This window comes from Phaethon lepturus, unplaced genomic scaffold (genome assembly GCF_000687285.1).
Source record: "Phaethon lepturus isolate BGI_N335 unplaced genomic scaffold, ASM68728v1 scaffold5747, whole genome shotgun sequence".
In the NCBI taxonomy this organism is placed as follows: domain Eukaryota; kingdom Metazoa; phylum Chordata; class Aves; order Phaethontiformes; family Phaethontidae; genus Phaethon; species Phaethon lepturus.
Window position 1 is genome coordinate 62771 of NW_010552479.1, and position 6599 is coordinate 69369.

At 38.4% G+C, this 6599-nt stretch overlaps 1 protein-coding gene across 1 annotated transcript in view; it reads left to right on the forward strand.

The window, feature by feature from the left end:
• The window catches only part of CPXM2 (carboxypeptidase X (M14 family), member 2), a 78258-nt gene that overhangs the window by 51058 nt on the left and 20601 nt on the right, over positions 1–6599 (forward strand). The window lies entirely within an intron of this gene.

Genomic DNA, 6599 nt, shown 5'->3' on the forward strand with positions numbered 1-6599 from the left:
GGGCCCCTCACTACAAGAAGGATGCTGAGGTGCTGGAACATGCCCAAAGAAGGGAAACGAAGCCAGTGAGGGGTCTGGAGCACAAGTCTGATGAGGAGCGGCTGAGGGAACTGGGGTTGTTCAGTCTGGAGAAGAGGAGGCTGAGGGGAGACCTTATCGCTTTCTACAACTACCTGAAAGGGGGTTGTGGTGAGGTGGGTGTTGGTCTCTTCTCCCAAGTAACTAGTGATAGGACAAGAGGAAATGGCCTCAAGTTGTGCCAGGGGAGGTTTAGATTGGATATTAGGAAAAATGTCTTTACAGAGAGAGTGGTCAAGCATTGGAACAGGCTGCCCAGGGAGGTGGTGGAGTCACCACCACTGGAAGTGTTCAAAAAACGTGTGGACATGGCACTTGGGGACATGGTTTAGTGGGTATGGTGGTGTGGGGTTAACGGTTGGACTTGGTGATCTTGAAGGTCCTTTCCAACCTTAGTGATTCTGTGAAATACTCATGGAAAAAAAAACCCAAACAATTTGGGGCCTGGAAGGGATAATTCTCTGATGAAGAGAAGTATGAGGCAAGTATTGTCATAAAACTTCACCTGTAGATATAGTACCATGAAGAAGTGAAAGTTAGCAGCTCTTAGACAACTGCTTTTCTGGGGGTAACAAATATATCCTGGACTTGAATTGCAGTGACCGGGGTGTCCTGTGTATGTGAATATTCATGTTTTCAGTAAGAGTCTGATTTATTTCAACCCTGGGTTTAGAAAACTCCAGCTCTGTGGGTTGCTTGTTTCCCACTGTACATTTTACCTTGGAGTTGTGATTCCAGAGACAGTATTTCCCCTCGGCTCTTGAAAGGACTGGTGGGCTGTTGGAGGGCAGTCCCAAATTCTTATGCAGGTTTGTAGAGGATCCACTCTATAACTGAAGGCTGAAGGAAAAATGTAGCTTTCATCAGCACTGTGATTGTACTGGCACGCAGGATACACATGGAAGTCTCTAGAGAATAACAGAGATGACACTCAAACCATTTTAGAGAGCAATTTGTAGGGAAATTCTCACAACCCTTTTCAGTTCTGTCAACCTGTACTTAAAGAGGAAAGAGCAAAAATGTCAATATCTAGAAAGATGATTGCTATTAAGTGCAGAAGTTACTTACACTAGATTCTTATTGGGTATGCACCCATACAGGGCCAGACGCTGCTTTGCAGTGTTAGCATTTGTCACCCTTCAGTGTCACAGGGCTGTATCAGTGGGTGAAGGTGCTACTGAGATAAGAACATATCTGCACTTCCACCATTGTTTCAATGAGTGCTGTTATAGCTTGTTGCAAGTCTTGGATTAGCATGGAAACAGCATCAGTGCTTCTCGCTGGTAGTCATTTATTGAGTTAATTGCCTGCAGTGCCTGATTCAGTTTATTCCTGAAAGAAAATAGCAGAATCATTCATTGAGAAACACAATGGAAATGGGGTGTGTTTATTCAAAATGTAATTGGACTGAAAGAACTAATAGGTTTTGATAAGCTGCTGACCCGTCTTTTTAGCTCAGAAAGAACTGACGTTTATTTCTTCTAGCTCATTTTATTCATCGCACGCAAGGCTCTCAAAACAAAGCTGTTCCTCAGGTTGCAGAGGCCTTTCCATGCATGTTTTCTTCCTGTAGGACATGACTTATTTTTTTGCAGTTCCTCGTAACTGGATTCCTCGCCCTTTATTGGTGTCATCTTACTTGTTCCAAGTTAGATAACCAACTGGTTTGGCCATGGGTCCAGTGTCTTTGATGCTCTAATACACTGTATTGACTGTGAGATGAGAAATCAAGGGGGTTTTTTTGGCAGATGTTTCCTGCATAAAACTAAGCACGTCTCATAGATTCATCAAAATCAGGAGGTGGAGCTCTGTCACTTCACACATCTCTATCCTTTCCAAAGTCCAAAGACCCATGAAAGACCTAAGGTGATGCTCTGTTTCCTTAAATACCTGGTGTGGTTTTGATTATATTTTCACCCTGAGTGTGAACATACAAGAAATCAAGTTGTCAGGGTGAGCAGTTTGCTCATATTTTAGAGCTTCCATGCATCATGTCCTCCTGAGGCAATGCACAGGCAGATGTGGTGTAGAGAAATAACCCAGGAAAAAAAGGGGGGTGGAAGGAAAATAAGTCATTTTTCATGACTGTGAATTTATTTTCATGTCTGTTAAACTCAATCATAGAATCCTTTAGGTTGGAAAGGACCTTTAAGATCATCAAGACCAACTGTTAACCTAGCACAGCCAAGTCCACCACTAAACCATGTCCCTCAGCACCACATGTACACGTCTTTTAAATATCTCCAGGGATGGTGACTCCACCACTTCCCTGGGCAGCCTGTTCCAGTGCTTGACAACCCTTTTTGTGAAGAAATTTTTCCTAATACCCGATCTAAACCTCTCCTGGTGCAACTTGAGGCTGTTTCTTCTTGTCCTATCACTTGTTACTTGGGAGATGAGACTGACACCCACCTCACCACAATCCCCTTTCAGGTAGTTGTAGAAAATTAGAAGGTCTCCCTTGTAATGTAACCTAACTTGTAATGCTAAATTTTATGTCTCTATTAATCCCTGAATAAATTAAGCTATTTGCTTTCAGTCTGTACTGTATATCAGCATTCCATCTTGTAGGCTCACAAGGGAGGGTAAGAAAGGAATACCAGATAAAGAAGAAATCTGAATAAGATAATAATATTCTAGGAAAGCTTGTTAGCACTGGCAGAATGTCATGAAAATGATTAAAGACAGCTAGGAACTATTCCTGTGGGTAGGGCTCTGTTAATAAAACCTGCTGCATATGCTAGGTGCACTAAAAGTTGGACAAATCATGAGAAAACACTATTTAGATAATTGGAACAGAGAAGCTGCTGATTATCTAATTCGTATTATATAAGACGATTGTAATTTTCATCAGTGAAATGTTCATATATTATTCATAACATTTTTGGTGTATTGTAGGCTAGTTTTGACAAACAACCTTTTCTAGACTATCACAGCAGCTGTACAAAAAAAGCTGTGTTATCCAATTGTGCCAGTACCGTCTTTTAGGCAACAAAAGTGATTTGCTGTTTCACCAAGGGAAAAACATTTAGCTGTGGAGGAAAGATGCCAGAAAATCCTACTTATAGCAGAGGATCAATGCTGCCATGTCTCTCTGGGGAAAAAGAGGACAAAAGCACCAGCATTTAATTCCCTTTCCAGTTTCCAAAAATGTTGGTATTTACATAGATGTAGACTGGCATACACAATCTTTTGCAATTGCCTCAGAGGGATGGATGTACTTTCCTTGCCTGTTCTTTCTCAAACCTAAAGAAAATCAAAAAGAAACTGCATATGATCAGAAGTACCCAGAGGTAGGAGAGAGAAAATTATCTGAGCTTTTCATGCATGTATTTCTACTGTAGAGTATTCAAAGCAATAAGTAATTATTTGAATGGAATAAATTTGTGATGAAATTTAATTTTTAATAATCCTTATATAGAAAACCATCATTGGTGTCATGATTATGCCATCACTTTCAAACCAAGATAAAAGATACTACATTCCAGTACTCTGTAATGGAGCACTGTGTTTTGCAGTGGATGCATCATTCAGTCCTATTTTCCTTGCTTGTCTCTTCTTGCCATCTACCTGGTTAAGTCTAGGAGTGTGCTCATTTTGTATAAAACTGTGACTTTCTACAACTGTCCTTGGTTATAAGTGATCGTATATATTGCAGTACTAAATTGAGTGAACTACTTGTGAGAGTAAATTTTTGCTTCAAGTGACAGTTTGTTCTTGAGTTCTGCTTTTATCACTGCAAAGCTAAAACTTAATCTTGGGCAATTGAACACTTTTTGGGGAGTTTGCCTGAGCAAAGACTGAATAAAAATGAGACCAAACTTAGTAATTCTCCTGGGAAGGGCCAATGTATTATGTTTCTCCATACTCATCAAGACAGGTGTGCAACATCCCCCACCAATGCAGTGGGTGTCATTTAAAGGCTTTCTTTCATGTTTTGTTTGTAAAATGAAGTGTATACTACTCTGAAGAAGCATTAACAATCCTCAGAATTTCCATTATTATCAGAATCATATTGTAGGAAATCATTAGTAAGATCTAATGTTAGTAGAAAAACTTTTAAGAAGCAAATAAGTTAAGGTTAAGAGTTTGGGTTTAAGTTGAAGTGCAGGTTAATTTGGGTTTTCTCTTATCCATTATTATAATTCATTATGCTTTATTGGAATTAGTTGTTTGGTATTTGATATATATGGAAAAGAATCCAGCTATAGTTGAAGAATATTATTTCATTGCTGATTTAATGTGTGATGTTAATGCTCATGACTGCCATGAAATAGATCATGTAGAAAAACTTACAATCATCTGACATGTCTGCCAGTGGATTTTTTTCAAGGTTACATGTGTGCTGTCTGTGACATCTTCAGTTTTGTGAAGACAAGTCAAATTCACTTATATATGCATAAAGGAAAAAAATCAGTCATTTGCTAAATGGCATGTTGAGGTTTTTAAGGCAGTCTAAAGGATTTAGACTAGAATATTCTTTTTAATAAAAACTTATCTGAATCTTTTGGATTGACTTCATTATCTTGTCCATTTGGAGTGCCACATAAGCACCACTTCTGAGCTTCCAAGCTCCATCTGTATGATACCATACAACTCGCTGTAGGACTTCTGTGAAAATGAAGCATATGAACAAATTCTGTTGGGAATAGATGCAAGTTGTACTTACTAAATGAGAGCATTTTTAGAATATTGTTTTGTGAGTGTTGAAAGCTCACTTGATTGCTTTCCAGTGCCATTTAAAAGAACACTGAAAAGACCAACACACACTGTTGTTATTAGCATAATAACTGGAAACCCACTGGAAGCATCAGGGCTCCGCTGCCTGAGGTGCTGTGTAGAGCTGTAATATAACAGAACATCCCTTCCATATGTCAAAGTGCTGAGCAATCGGTCCTCTCTGGTACTTTTTATGAGCTCTCATGCTGGAAAGTAGTTGAGTACTTTAGAGCTTCCCAGTCACTTGTCCATCTTTACAAAATATAGAAGTATGAAGGTAACAAGCTTTACCTGCAAACTTCATTAAATCTACTGGTAATGTAAAGATAGATTAGTGGTAGAAAAAACTAATATATTCTTTTGTATAAAGGGGAGTGCCACACTTTTGCAGGATCTTTTCTCCTTGGAAGAGAGACTGTCTGAGGTAGTGTCATGAGTGTATTTCAATTCTAAGTCTTCTGTGGTTTGAGTTTCTTAGTCTCTTATTCTCTGTTTTAGTAAAGAAAATAATTTTTGCCAAAGTGGACCTAACCAACTGTGCACAAGACTTGTATGCCTTTCTACACTTTAGCTTTTAATTTCCTAATCTGTATTCCTGCTGCAGCAGAAATCCAGTGATCCAAGCAGACTCACAGTAGAACCTGGCAAAATATGAGTGTTAGTTCTCTCGGGAGCTGTCAAATTGTGCACCGTTTGGGAGGAAGGAAGGAGCAGAGATACAATCATTCTCACTGTACAATTTTTTTTTTAAGTTTCCACCAACTCTACAGTATTCACAGTCATTCCCAGGGTATTAATGTTTGATGTATGGAAAAAGTGCCAGACTTTGAAAGGAATGGGATTAAAGTATTAGGAAAAAATATCAGTTACTGTATGTTTTGGCTTGTGGTGATAGAGAAAGCCTTCAACATTCTGGCAGTTTTATGATGTTTATTTTTATACTTTTACAACAGAGGGATATTTTTACAATGGGGAAGATAATCTCTGCGGCATTGAACACATTGTCTCTTTCTAAAAGAAGTGGGTTTTTTTATGATTTCCATTTCTCAGTCACCAATGTATTAATGAATAATTCCTATGAATTAACATGGGTTGACCTTTAAGGGTTTGGCATTCCAGCATCATCTGCAGGGTTAGTGCAGCATTGTTGCTGTCAGTGGATTTGCACCAATTTAGTCTGCAGTTAAGTTGGAAAGAAGACCTAAAAATGCATTCCTCAACTTTCTTTGCTTATTAAAAAAAAAAAAAAAGTCTTGTTTCCTCACCTGATTAGTCTCTAATTCAAATCCATTGCCAGGTGTTCTTGTTATAGAGTAAGTTCTCACTGGAAAGGACAGACTGTACTGAACAGCCAGATTTTGTTGAGATGAGATTTTTTTTGACATTTTTCAGTCATATTTGTAGGGCGGCATTCAACTGACTTTCCAGCATTTCTGCTGCAGATTAGGGAATGAAAGTGGAGATGAGCATGTGAATGAAGAGCAATTCAGTGGTAGAGAACATGGGTAATGTTACAGTGAAGCCTGATGAAACTTGTATGTTTCATTTCACAAATCATTTAAACAGTTCAAATTTTGCTTTCCTTTCACATAAGAAAAAAACACAAATACTTTTAGAATATTAAGGGAAGAACAAATTTGATAATTTAGAGGTTTTAATATCAGAAATATGGAGCTTAACAATGTTAAGTTGTAAGGTATTTTTAAGTGTTATGAATTTTCCATAATTTCATTGTGTTTGTTGTTGCAGGATAGTATCTATGTTATTCCTACTAATAATTATGCTCCCCCCCCCCCCCCCAA